Source organism: Hevea brasiliensis, chromosome 14 (assembly GCF_030052815.1).
Source record: "Hevea brasiliensis isolate MT/VB/25A 57/8 chromosome 14, ASM3005281v1, whole genome shotgun sequence".
Lineage (NCBI taxonomy): Eukaryota > Viridiplantae > Streptophyta > Magnoliopsida > Malpighiales > Euphorbiaceae > Hevea > Hevea brasiliensis.
Genome location: NC_079506.1, coordinates 90593972 through 90607776, shown reverse-complemented (window position 1 = coordinate 90607776; position 13805 = coordinate 90593972). Strand labels below are relative to the sequence as shown.

General features: G+C 34.2%; 1 protein-coding gene across 1 annotated transcript in view; it reads left to right on the top strand.

Annotated features, from left to right (window-relative positions):
- The first annotated feature begins 467 nt into the window (after nucleotides 1-467).
- The window catches only part of LOC110670792 (ribosome biogenesis protein NOP53), a 47456-nt gene continuing 34118 nt past the window's right edge, over nucleotides 468-13805 (top strand). The window contains exons 1-2 of the mRNA XM_058133874.1: nucleotides 468-648; nucleotides 778-956. The gene's annotated coding sequence lies outside the window, so the exon portion shown is untranslated. The remainder of the gene's footprint in view (nucleotides 649-777; nucleotides 957-13805) is intronic.

The window sequence follows — 13805 nt, the reverse complement described above, 5'->3', positions numbered from 1 at the left end:
TTGTAAATTAAGTTTACACAAAAATTTTACAAAAATTTAATTCAATTAATTTATTTTAATCAATTCTCATATTTAAAATAAAATAATTTAATTTTTTAATTTAAAAAAATTATTTTAAAAAAATAAAAATTAAACATAATTATATAAAAATTCAATTTTTTTTCTGTGAAACCTATTAATTAGATTAATTAAATGAAGTTAAATAATAAATTAATTAGATTAAATAAATGTATTAAATTGGACACGTATATAGTACGTACTTTTTACATATTAATGATTTAGTAAAATAGAAAATTTTTAATTTAATTTTCAATATAAAAATAATTTCATTTAATAATTTCATTTCATTTTAAGGTGTGAATTGAACGACATCGTTTGTTGAAGCAGAAACGGCACCGTTTTAAGGCGGCTAAGATACCGACATGCAAGGTTTCCGCTTCGCCAACCACCAGCAAAGAAGCGAGCAAAGAGAGAGAGTGAGAGATGGTGAAGCGAAGAGCTCGAGGAAGGGGAAGAAAGCATGGAGAGCAAACATAAGCACCAAAGACATAGACGATTTCATTGAGAAATCCACCAAAGGCGCTCTCTCCGGTGGCTCTCTTTCTCATGTTCCTACTTAGTTCCTCTTCTTCGTCGACAAATCCAAAGGTGACCCCTTCTTTTTTTTTCCTCATGGACCCCATTTTTCCTTCACCTTTTCGAACCTTTTTTCCTTCACCTTTTCGCTAACTTTATCTTTAGTTGATTCCTTTTTTTTTTTTTTTTTATCAACTTCAGATGTTTCTGCGAGGCGGAAGATTGAGAAGCACAGAGAAAAGGTACTTCGTTGTGACAATGTACTTCAGAAGAATCCTTTTGTCCTAGCGGTACTGTCTTCGAATCAGAAGAAGAAGAAGAAAACTAAGAAAACCCGGAAAGATTCTAAGCCAAAAGGTGCCACGCAAGATGGTTCCAAGGTAACTAAGCAAGCATTTTTGGAGGATGTTGTGAATACTGTGTAGTGATTAATTCCTTTGAAATTACTCGGGATTGAGATTATTTGGTGGGTTGTCTTAGAGTGATCGTCCTGTCCAGGATTCTGGCATGGTCGACTTGTGGGAAAGTGAAGCTATTGAATTTTTATTGGCTTGTATAGCTTTATAATTTCTGTTAGTTTAGCTTGTTTGGTTGTTTAGAGATGGCAAGGTGTTTATCTTTCCATTGACAATGTTCCGGGTGGATGTGACAACAAAATTAGAAAGGTACTTCATTGGCTTTAAAAATCTAAATTCCAGCTTGTTGTCTTACTGCTACATTGCATATGAGCATATTTCTTTAAATTTGAAAGAATCACATAGCATATGTTCAATTTGGCGTGGCATTATGATATATTGTTTTGCTTTTTAGATATTTAATCAAGGTTTGCTTTGGTCTTGTGGTTATCCGATCATTTACAGGTATCCAAACCATCAGTTATTCCAGCTGTGGAAGTTGAGCCTCCAGGTTGCTCATTTAATCCTTCATTTGAAGCTTAATTTCCTAACATTTCAGATACTCTCAGGTATTGCTTTTCTTTCTGAAATTTAAATTCTTTATATTCTTGTTACTGCAAATTCTTCAATTTAGGATTCATTGGCCCAAGCTGTTGCAGAGTAATGCAGAAAGTCTATCCAAGTGAGTTGGGACGTCAACCTGTTTCATTAACTGTTCCTGGGGAACAGAAAGTAACTGATGAAGAAGATGTGAGTCGCTGGCTTTTACATTTAAGTTGTTTTCCTTAAGCTTACAACATCTGCTATTGTGTTAGATGTACTTTCTTGAGGTGGATGATGGGGATGATAATGAGGAGAATTTAACAATGCTGCACAAGAAAAAATAGGTAAGCTTCATTTACTCAATCACAACAAAGATTTTATTTGTTATCACTATCTACGATGCATGGAAACGAGAATGGTGGCGTTTTCCTATGTCAGAAATGGGATGACATGCCGGCAAGGCATTTCCGGAATTTCTGGAAATGGGAAACACGTTTTTGGACTGGACACGCGTGCCTTAAAAAATGTTAGGTTAAAATAAAAATGCAGACTCTCGACTCGCACCGCATCTGACAGAAGAAGAAGAAGAAGCAGCAGCAGGAGGAGGAGGAGAAGAAGGATAAGGAGAAGGAGAAGGACAGGACTTACCTGATGGCAAGGTGAGGGATTGATCTACGCTTTGTCTCTCACCTTTTGTCTTTCCATGATCCATCCCATGCGTAGCAGAGCTGATTTAGAGTTTTATATTTGGTTATTTCTACTGTTATTGGTGGTTTGTTGTGGTTTAGAGTTTTATATTGATTAGTTGTCTCTACTTTGATTGGTTGTTTTTTTATTTTTATATTGGGTTTTGATTATTTTGAATCTAGTTTGATTTAGAGTTTAGTTTTGCATTTGTGGGTTTGGTTTAAAATTTAGGGTTACATTTAGAATTTAGAATTACAACTAGTTAAGAATATATATATATATATACACACACACACAAATCTTAGGTGTGAGTTCTTAAGTTATATATTTAATATATTTGTAATAATTTGTATATAATTTGTTTATTTCAATTTGTTTTATGTATAGACTAGTTATATATTAAAAATTTTTGTAATAATTTCTATAGTTAATATGTATTTGTATATTTGTAAATATACCCCTATATTTTTTTTACATTTACAGGTTTCCACCATGTTTCTGTTTCCTATGCTTTTGAAAATGCTATTTCTCAATGTCCGTTTCAGCGTTTCCCTGATTCCGATTCCATGCTACATAGATCACTACTACATAAATATGCATGTGTACTTTCTGTTCATTCTATTGCTTTAAACCATACCTTTATCTGCTTAGAAATTGAATGTATTTTCAGATAATTGTGTCATCTAAATTCTTTCTATTTGGATGATTATGTAGCAGGTCCACTGAAACAAAGAGGGTGACCAGAGCTGAGTTAAATAGGAGAGCCAGACTCAAAGAACAGCGGAAAAAAGAAGCAGAAGCCAAGAAGAAAGAGGAACTTCAGAATAAATTGATTTGTTAGATGATGATTGTTGCTCAACTGAGATTTATTTCAGTGAAGAATGTGTTCTTACCATTGTATATTTCCATCCCCGCTGCAGCTTGCTAGATATCATTTAAGGAAATAGCTAAAGAAGATGAGGAGAAGCATAAAAGACAAATGAGGCATATAGTTGCTAAGCAAGAAAGGCTAAAAACACGTACACCTCACTTGGGAAAGCACAAGTATGCATGCAGTCGTCTTTTGACATCTTTCCTTATTGGCCAGAAACAAATATAAATCAATTAGCTGAAAATTTGTTTTTTGGTTACTATCAAGATTTAATTTGTTAATGGATTTTTATTTTTTTGAATCAAAACTTATATTCCGCATTGTTAATCTCAAGCATGACAACACTAATTGACAATTTTTTCGCTCCGGATTTGAGCCTGCTCCTCTCAAGTACTATTATCTGAAGAAATTACTGGTTCTCTCTGCAAGCTGAAGGTGCAGCAGGAATCTTTTTTTCTTTTCAAAAGTTATCCATTAAGTTTCTTCAGATTCTGTTTATTAAAAGTTAGAAACTGAAGATTGTTGCTCATGTCCTTTGTATTTCAATCATATAAACGGTTTCTGCACCCTTCTAAGTGATCAATATAAAAGCCTAGAGAAAAGAGGATTGGTTGTAACAGCACCCAAAAGCCAAAGGTCAGTAGAACTTTTTCATTCCTTTTATTTCCTTGTTAAATGCTTGTTTGCTGGACTCAGGCAGGTGCCTCTAGCTTGGAGCATACTCTAGCATGAATCCTTGTTCCATGATAGATACTGAAGTATGCCTACTTGATTCAAAGCCAAAATTTGAAGATGTCAGTTACTTCTAATTGTAAGGTTCTGTCATTAAGCATCTAAATAGTCAGTGTTTCATTTGCTCCTTATGGGATTATGACTGCTAAATTTTGAGTTCAAGCAGTAAGACTGAACAGAAATAGAGATAAGTTTGCGTCACCAACTTGAGCTTTGAGCCTTGAGTTCTCATCATGTTGCCACCATCCTTCAGCTAAAACTGACTAGGGAACCAAGAAATCTCACCATCCTTCAGTGAAGAAGGAAGATCGGTGAAGAGCCCGCAGTTCGGCTTTGCCTGAAAGAACCAAAATTCGTCATCCTTCCTTCGGGCAAGCCTATGCTGCTCGGCAAAGACTTTAGCCATGGGCTCCAGTCTCTTAGCTCGGCAGAGGCCCCGGAAGGCTACTAAAGTCCACCAGGAGTTTGGATGCACTTGAGCTACCGAGACATGGTGGAACTTTAGGACGGCCTTGTAAAATTCATCCAAGGGGAAACGGATCCCGGCCTTCAGCTGCTCTTCGTATACTATGATGAGATCACCTTCGTCAAAGAAGTGATCGACTCAAGGGTTGCTATGGCATTTGATCAGTTCAAAGGAGTCCATCCGCAGATTGTACTCCTGACTTATATTCGCAGATTGTACTCCTGACTTATGGATTGTAGATCGGTTTCTCTCAGGACGGACGACAGCTCATCAACTGGCAGGTTTTCCTTTCTCGAAGAGGTTACTCGCTTCGGCAGTAGCGGGACTAATGCAGGAACGATGGCCGTCTTTGGATCGTCACTTTGATCTAATCACATCGCCTTCTTCCGAGGTCCACGAAATATGGACAAAAGCCGGGCTCGCAGCTCTCTGAACTTCGGTACCGCTCATTTTCAGAAAACAAAAAGGAAAATTAACCGAGAAAATATCAAAATACTTACCGGAGTGTAATCGGTGCCTGAAAACTTTTGAAAATGAGAAGGAATGCTAAAATTGCTAGAGGAAGCTCTGAAATGACATAAGGAAGCAAATAAGTCACCTCTCTCCTATTTATACCCGTCTGAGCATTAAATGCTCACGATGTCCTAAGCGATGCATCAGTTAGCGGAACCGAGTTGCTTCTTTGACACGTCGCAAGAAGGTTCCAGAAACACAATAAAAAATCGGATAAATGAGGTTGGTTAACTAAGGTCATCAAATTGAACAAACTCCCGAATCCACAGATCGGCGAATGGTGATTCGTCTAAGGATCAGATCGGATACATTTATCAGAGATTGGAAAAATAACTAATGTGATAACAAAACAAAAAAAACATTTAAATAAAAATTTCATTTCATTTCCAAAAGATCGAATTACATCATTTGGGCGATCTCTCAAAATCAGCACTACGTTCTACCTAGCTTAAGACTGCTCCGAATGCTGGCCTATGTCAAAGTCTAGTCTTGTGGCTGAATCAAAAGACGTGTTTGATCAGAAAGCCAGCCACAAATATTGGATAGATGTGCAGCTCAGATAGGGTGACTATGACTCTCATGATATTGAGCGGGGTCGCCGATGTCATCGACCAGAACCGAGCGGTAGTCGGGACGCCCGATATGGTTGGGAGCCAAATGAACTTCAAGAGGCGGTCACCAACATTAAGATTGAAATTAGCAGTCCTCTTGTTCGAGATCGGTCTACCGATTGTACCGATAGACCGATTCGAGATCGGCACGGTCGTCACTTTCGATCTTGATCGGCAAATTAGTCCGGTTCCCTCACTGTCATTAGATGACGCTCTCATAGTTCTTCGGTTGTCGGGATCATAAATTTTCAGGCGAGGGGCGAAGGAAACAGTCGAAAAAAGATCAAAATGGCCATCATGATTAGAATTATCACCGGATAAGCTAGGATTGGGGAATGGATACATTGAAAATGAACTGAAGAAGGAAAAGTGAGGTGTGAAAGTGATTTCTCATTGCTGCATATATATAGGGCCTTGGCATTTATTGCATACAGAATCCGAAGCGGATGCATCGGTAACTGAAGAATTTATTACTTTGACCAATGCAAGTTAGATAGAGAGGAAAGATCTAGAATGAGAGAGATCAGGAAATAAGAGGGGACCCGATGCATGAGATAGAGATCGAAAAAGGGGATGGTCATAATGGGGAGATCGGAAGAAAAGGAGACGACCTAAAAAGATCGGAAAATGTAGAGGGATTAAATAACTTTCAATTAACTCTCTTCATCGTCAGATCCGAGTTAGTTAAAGCGTTGCAGGCGCGATCAGATCCTCACCACACATCTCATCTGCAGAAACGCCCACCTAGCCGTTAGACGTCGAAACAGTTAAGGCAGTCCTATACATCTCGATCTCCATCGTTGATCATAATCGTAAGGATGGAGCATGAGCCCTCGGATAAAAAAGCAGATGATAGGTTTGGCGCTTTTTATTCCCAGCCTCTCGATCCATCTTGTAAGGCAAGACCATGAGCTGTTGGATTAAAAGAAGAAAGGATGAATATTCTGAACGGAATCCTGACCCTCCATTTTGATTTTCTTTAATTCTTAGACATCAGATTATGTCCTTTTAAATCTAAACCCTCCGTCTCCCCTAGTGAGATCCTGACCCTTCATTATGGATACCCGCTCCCTATAAATACCTGCATGCAATACTGTAGAAGGGAGGGACGAAAAAGGAGAAGGTGGTGATTATAGTGGAAAGGCTCTGAAATTTGATTCAGTCTTGCTACTTGCCATTCTGAGCTTTCTAAGTGCTAAGAAACTTTAGAAACCAGTTTTCTTAAGTATTTTCATCAGAAGGAACTCTAAGTCCTGAAACTTCCATTTCTAGTTTCTGTGCAACCATCTTCACATCATCTCATTCCCACCGCTCTAGTATCTGGCATTACTTTCTGAGTTCAACTTCGTTCCAACCTATTCCCATCACTTTGGGTAAATTCGAGTCCTTCGGCCGTCAACTTTCACCTCTACAAGATTTGTGGATTTTAGAGTCAGCTCGTCTGTCTCCTTAACTTCCCACAGGTAAGCGTCTAAACTGTTATTTTTGTCGAATATTCTTGTTTTGTTTTCTCCAGTTCTCTTTTGAAATTTCTTTTATATCCGGTCGCACTAAATCTTGAAATAGATTATCTAGGCCAATAGTTATTTTCTGTGTCTTCTTTTATTTAATTCGTAAATTCCATTTATCGTCATTTAGTTTTCATTTCCCTCGAGAGTAGACGTTCAAGTCACAGGCAACTTGTAAATACCCAAAAGAATATAGGTAGGGGTGTTTCGACATGAGAACTTTCGGTCTAAAAAAATAAAAATGACAAAGGAAGATAGGTGTAGCATAGGTTGGATAGGTTGGAAACAAGAATAGGTCGAACAAGTAAGTTATGAGGTCGGGCCAAGGAACGAGCCCAGGTGACAATATAATAGATCGGGAATCAAGAAAAGATTGGACCCCGGGTGAACAACTAAAAAGATCGGATGCCACAAGTAAAAGAGATTAGATATCGCTAATCGGAGAGTTCTAATAAAGTGATCATGTGGAAGGTCGACAAGGAGTTTGATCTTTCGTCCTCCATCTAGTCATAAGGTCCCGTAGGTTAGGAAAAGCTTTACACGGTTTTTCCTGCACCTTTAGTACTTCATTCATAAAAGGGGTCGAGAAGGGTCCTTTACCAGAATCTTTAGTTCAAAGTTCTTACAAAAACGCCATTCTAATAAACACATTAAGAGTTCGCGGGGGTGGGGAGAGTTCTTACAGGCTCGATCTAATTCTTAACGTAAACACATTAAGAGTTCGGGGGAGAGTTCTTACCTGAGCTCGATCTAATTCTTAACGTAAACACATTAAGAGTTCGGGGGAGAGTTCTTACCCGAGCTCGATCTAATTCTTAATGTAAACACATTAAGAGTTTGGGGGAGAGTTCTTACCCAAACTCAATCTAATTCTTAGCGGGAAAACATTAAGAGTTCGGGGGAGAGTTCTTATCCGAACTCGATCTAATTCTTAACGCAAACACATTAAAAGTTCGGAGGAGAGTTCTTACCCGAGCTCAATCTAATTCTTAGCCTAAAAATATTAGGAGATCGGAGGAGAGTTCTTATCCGAAATCTCTCGCTTAAATTTTAAACAGAACAGACTAAGAGATCAGGGGAGAGTTCTTATCCGAATTCTAAGCTAAAATTTTAATAAAACATGAGGAGATCGGAGGAGAGTTCTTATCCAAAATCTCTCGCTTAAATTTTAAACAGAATAGACTAAGAGATCGGGGGAGAGTTCTTACCCGAATTCTAGGCCAAAATCTTAATAAAACACGTGGAGATCGGAGGAGAGTTCTTATTCGAAATCTCCCGCTTAAATTTTAAAGAGAATAGACTAAGAGATCGGGGGAGAGTTCTTACTTGAATTCTCGGCCAAAATCTTAATAAAACATGTGGAGATCGGAGGAGAGTTCTTATCCGAAATCTCCCACTTAAATTCTTAACAAAATACATCAAGAGATCGGGAGAGAGTTCTTACCCGATTTCTTTTCACTTAAATCCAAACTAAAGTATCACAACTTCAATATGCGACTTAACCCCCAACAAAAATCTATTACACTACACCCATTCACTGAAGGGTCATCTCATGTACTTGTGTTCTTGGGCAACCCTAAATGGTGAAACATTAAATATTCCTTTTATCCGAACAAAGGATTGACATCATCATTCCACCCCCTAATTATCAGTTTTAATTTATAAAGAGCATAACATTAAATCTGCTTACCCTCGTTGAGGGACGAGGTGGGGTGCCTAACACCTTCCCCACCCATATACGGACCCCGAACTTAGAACCTCTGATTTTCAAAGTGGATTTTAATTTTCAAAAAAAATGGTTTTCTTTAATTTTCCTCAAAATTAAAGTGGCGACTCCTCACTTTTCCCACTTCGGTGAGAATTCGTCCGGCGACCGCAAAACCATTGCAACAATGATTCCTTTAAACATACAATTGTATTGCGTTTGGTTTTTGTAATTCCTTGGTGGTAAGAAGTTAAATTCTTCCCGCAATATGTCTTGCTATTTGTTTCAAATTAAGAATTGACAATCACATTAAGTTATTTGCATCACATGTTAAATTCTTTTTTTCTTTTTTTTTTTCATTGCAGAGGATGATGCACATAACACTGCAAATATTTACTAACATTTTCTATGTGCTGACATCTGTTGCATCTTGATCCATTTTAGAATGGGTTTGGTATTGAACTATTTTATTTTGATCAATCCATTTTGATTCTCATATTGTAAGCTCAGTTGATGGGAAAAATAAGGTGGTGGATGGGGTTTCGGATGCCTTCTCTCTAGTCTCTATGTCTAGGATCTTTTTGAAATCTCAAAGCATATTAAGTATTTCTTTCTATTGATTGAACTTACGTTTCTCTTCTCTCTGTCTGCATTCCAAGAAAAAGTAATACCAAAAAGAAAAGAAAGGAAAGAATATGTTGAATTCAGTATGGTTTTATGATATTTGCTTGATATGAAAGGATATCCAACAAAACCGCATCTGAAAATTTGATATAAGTGAATAATTTCCAATTTTATGGTATGGCATTGAAAACCATCTGGTAAAATTAGTCAATACTACTAATTATTAAATTCTTAGTTAGACTTATCAAAGGCACGATCGTTTAATTTACTTGAAAATAACTTGCAAGTTGTTATTCTATCTCAGCAAAGCCAAGGGAAGAGACAACAATAGCGTTGACATTTTCTTGGTCTGTGAGAGAGAGGGAGAGAGAGAATAGTAATTTTATGAGTGGCTAATAACATACTTTGCTGCTAAGTTAATTTTAAGGTTTAGTTAGCTTATTAGTATTATTACCATTATTATATACATATTTTTCTTTCTTTTACATATGTATTTATATTGTTTTTCTAATTTGGCTTACCATGTTGCAGAACAAAAATCAGATAAGACAAGTATATTATAATTCCATCATAATTAGTGGTATTTTTCTCATTATTCATTTTTCACTTAGCCATTGCATAACCTCTCACATGTTTATATCAATGTCATGGGCTTATCATTGATATGGGGCTATGTGGGTGAGCCCACATCTACATTTCTGATAATTTGCTTTTGCTTTGGCCTGCAACAACGCGCAGGCGTAAATATGATATAAAAAATTAAAAATCAAAGAAATCATACAAAAATTCAGGAGAAAATCTGCAAAGGGTATAATATCATACAAAACCAAAAGAAATCTTCGGCAAGATTTTGATATCTACTTTCTTTGTTTTGCAGTGTCAAGAGCAAAAATAAATATATCTGATATTTTTTCTCTTCACTTTTTGTGGAAAGAGATATGGATCATGCAATTTTTTTACATTATTATTAATATGTTATTGGGAGGAAAATAATGTTTAACAATTTCTTTATTAGTTCAATTCATACCTACAAGCAAAACATTTTTGCTTACGCTGCGAGTGAGTCATTATATTTAAAATTTATAATGAATATTTATCAAGTTTGTTTGTTTTTTTTAAATTACACAATAAAAATATTAATTATTTGAATTTATATTTTGAGAAATATTTTATTTAGTTTTGATAACTGACTCTTCATTTTCCTTTTTTTGGTGAAAATCTCCACTTTTCTTTGGGTAAACTTTTTGGTGATTTACCTTGCTCTTCCTCGATACAGGTCGATCTTAGGCCTGTGGGATCTCGTCTTCCCTTGTTTTTAGATTGAGAAATGAAGACCCTATAATTATAGAGGGAGCCTAATAAAAAATGGCTGAGTCCGTTCCTATTTTGTGTGTTAAGGCCCAAGCTCATGGACGCTGCAGAGAAGGAAACACTGAAATAAGATTGGTAGCCTGCTTAACAGAATCAGTTAGGAACAAGAACAGAGGAAAGAGATCAATAGACTCATATCATGGCATCCAAGATCCTCCACTTGATTTTTCCCTTGAAGAAACGACTGTCATCTTCAGAAGTGGCTAAATTATTTATGATCAGATGTAATTTTGAATTAAGAAACCTGGAACCAAAATGACGGCTCGTGCTACAACTTCCAGGAATGAACTAAATTTCAAGAATCAAGAAAAACCTTCTAGCACCATCTGATCAAATATGGGTAGTTGTGCTTATTGTATTAACTATACGGAATATTTGTTGGTTATGGATAGGAAATTAAGAACCTTTTCTATCAATGCTCTATCCTTAACCTGTTGAGTTTATGAAAGGGTTAGTCATCTTTCATTTACTTTAGATTTTTTTGTAGAACCTTGAGAATTCAAGAGCTAGCTAGAGCCATTAATCCTCCAAAGTTATTTTATTTTTTCAATGCTAATAGCCATTTGGATTTTCCAATGAATCTTTGTTTACATTAGTGCTCAGAATTTTGTTTGACCCATTATTTTTCCTGAAGGAGAAAATCTTGAGGCTCTTTGTACTGTATTTTGAAACGGGAACCATATATATATATATATATATAACATTTGCATAAATATATTTTCAAACCAAAATCAATGAAACCCCTTTTAAGAATTTCCTTATTGTTGTTACATTCCTTAAAATAATCTAACTGGAAATTTCACTTTAGTTTTTTTTTCCCCAGCTTCGATATCAGGACATTTTATCTGTATTGACAGTGCACAAGTGGCATTTCCCGTTGCAGTTCTTTACAGTACTTGAAGGAGAATTTCATTTCTTTCCTCACTTGTACTGGCCTATGCACTGGACTTAGTTTTTGGACCATTTCAGGATAATCTTGATTCTGAATTACTTATTTGTTTGTTTATAAAATTCCTTCTTCTTACATCTCAATCTCGAAATACGTTTCATTTAAAACTTCACCACCAGAAATTAAAATTTGGCATATATTATAAGGAGCAGATTCAAATGAATTCTCTTCTCTTTTCCCTGTTTGCCACATGTTTAAGTATCCTGATGTGAACATGGTTATTGTTGGGATTATAAATTTCATATCGAAAAAGTATAAACATAAAATGGTAAATATAAGTAATTGACTTGATTAATCATTTTTATGTGTAAAATAATTCAATCACTTATATAAGTTCAAATCAAAATAAATCAAATTATAATTTAATTAACACTCTTTAGAATTTAACAATTATATATTTTTTTATTATTTTTTATGTAGTCCATGATTATGTTAATTCAACAACTAAAAATGAGATTAAAAAAATAAAGAAATATAGTCATTGATTGTGTTAAAATGAAAAGAAGTAGATAGGCAGAAATGTAAGCATTCCAATATAATAATTTTCATGCAACTTTTCTTCCAGGTGTTCAATTGTCTGCCGTATATCTTAGTAAAATATTATGTGCTCTCTCTTTTTAAAGGGTCCAACAACTACTTTGGAAAAGCGTATATATGCTTTCACTTTGCTTAAAGTAAGGGTGTAATCAATATCAGGATTACTGTTCTTTTGTCATTTAGCTTAACGTTCTTTCATATGGAATTATAAAGTGAATTTTTTTTACCAACTTTGGTCCATTCCTGATAGTACCTTAATTCACATCAACCACTTGCTTATGTCTCCATTATGCTGCAATAGTGAGAATCTTATAAAGAAAGGCAGATCTTTTTTTTTTTTTTTTGTGTGTTTAACTTTTAGTTCCATTATATTTAAAAGTGCTGCTGATTAAGTTAGTTTATTCAATGACTAATATGTATCACTCATTATTAAGTTCGAGTCATTATCCTTCTAATTTTTTTTATAAAAATAAAAATAAAAAATACTAATGAATTTCAATGACATGCTTAATTACATATCATAATTTTATTTTTTATTTGTAAACTATATGTATTTTAAGTAAGAAAAGAATATATAGGCAGTAAAATAATATTATTAAACTTTCATAACGTACAAATTTATACTGGTTTCTTGAAATAGAGATGGGCATGCAATAATAACACTAAAAAACTCTTAATTAAATTAGATGCACCTTTAAGTCAGTAATAATGTTATCATTGTTAGGTGAGAAATTGCTTTGATAAGCATATATAAATTGCTACAATGAAATGATTGATTTCCAAATTATCTGAAAAAAAAAATAATATCAACGTTTGATTTGAACATTGTTTTTCTTCATTGAGAAAATCTATTTTACCCTGCACATTGTTTGTTCTGAAAATGCAATAACATATCCTCATATCATTTGTTGATTATTGTTCTGATTAACTCTTCATAAAACATATCAAAGAAATTAAGAAATATACATAAAAATCATCTTGAAAATCAGCAAAGGTGGATACAAGAAGAGACAAAAGGTGGCCTTGATACTCAAACATTTTTAAAAATATTTTAATAGGTGTAATAAAATATGATTTTTTTTAATTATTAATCTTTCAAAATTGTTATTAGTCACTTGAATAAGTGTTGTAAATATTTATTTTTTTTGTTAAATTTTTTATTGGTCTTTAATAATTTATATTTTATATATTATGTTTTAAATTGAAATATCAAAAATTATTTAGTTGTCATTGGACAAGTATAAAAGTTTAATTAAAAATTAATTATTTAAACTTTTATATTTATAAATTAAAATTTTAGTTGTTGGTTGTTATTTTAAAATTAGACACTATCTAATAATTTCCTATCACACAATCTAAAATCATACATTTTTTTTTTTCTTTTTCTCACCTTCTATAGGAAAATATAATGTTTTTTTTTCTTTTTCTTGTCTTTCATTTTACTTTCTTCTCTTTATTTTATTCAAATTAAAAAAAATTATTTTATCTACAAATATAGAAGTAGATAAAATTAGTGAATTCAACTTTCATGCGGATTTTACATTGATCAACTTAAATATATATTTATTTTTATATGATATATTTACTTTATTATTCTACTAATTATCTCTAATTTTTATCTCTCTTTAATGTTAATGACTACTATTTTTTTAATCTTATTTTATTATGTCATATAATCTAACTATTTGGGGTTTATATTTATTTTTTAGATTTTAAA